Source organism: Ursus maritimus, unplaced genomic scaffold, assembly GCF_017311325.1.
Source record: "Ursus maritimus isolate PB19 unplaced genomic scaffold, ASM1731132v1 scaffold_9, whole genome shotgun sequence".
Taxonomy (NCBI): Eukaryota; Metazoa; Chordata; class Mammalia; order Carnivora; family Ursidae; genus Ursus; species Ursus maritimus.
Genome location: NW_024427107.1, coordinates 1996286 through 1997043, shown reverse-complemented (window position 1 = coordinate 1997043; position 758 = coordinate 1996286). Strand labels below are relative to the sequence as shown.

General features: G+C 42.3%; 1 pseudogene; it reads right to left on the bottom strand.

Annotated features, from left to right (window-relative positions):
* Positions 1-213: 213 nt before the first annotated feature.
* On the bottom strand, positions 214-550 carry LOC103677401 (annotated as a pseudogene).
* Positions 551-758: the final 208 nt, after the last annotated feature.

The following is a 758-nucleotide window of genomic DNA, read 5'->3' as shown; positions in this document are numbered from 1 at the left end:
AATAAATACTCATGACGAAGCTGCTCTAACACAGAAGCAAGGGGACTTCTCTGGGCTCTCCATCTACATTCCAGAGCAGAGTCAGTAGGTAAGTATAAATCTGAAGAAAATCTACGTGTCCAAGTTGTCATCTCAAAAGCTCTCATCCAGGGGAAATCAAAAAGTGAACATTCTTCTTGTCTCCTACTCCCCAGTAAAGTAAATGGGAGTAATTCAGCCAATGAAGTTAATTACAATAAGGTGAAGGACGGTGCTGGCAGAGAAAATCAGCAAAGGCTTGCTCTGGGGTGATGTCTTAGAAATCTGCTTTGTTCTGTGGGTTATCTGTATCCTGAGGCAAACCGCTGGGATGAAGCTCCCCACACAAGAGCTGAAGCCCGAGAGAAAAGAGCCGAAGGCGAAGGTCCCCATGAGAAGACAATAACTGAATTGCAGCGCCCAGGTCAGCAGTATGTAGGAGGTACATGTCAAACAACTTCAGATGCTGAGAAGTGGAGCTCAAGTACTCTTCTGAGAACCCTGAGATGGCCAATACTAGTTATGCCCACATGACTATACACTTGGTTCTCCGGCCTGAGCTCCCCAAACTCAGCACTAAACTTTAAACACTTGCTCTCTAGCTATTTTTCTGTCCTTTAAAATTTAGTAATCCTAATAAATCATGTTAGGTAATTTTCAATAAGCCAAAATTGTCAACAAATTAAATGAATGTTTATCACACCACACAAGCAAGTAGCTTATTAAATATCTTCCTCTGC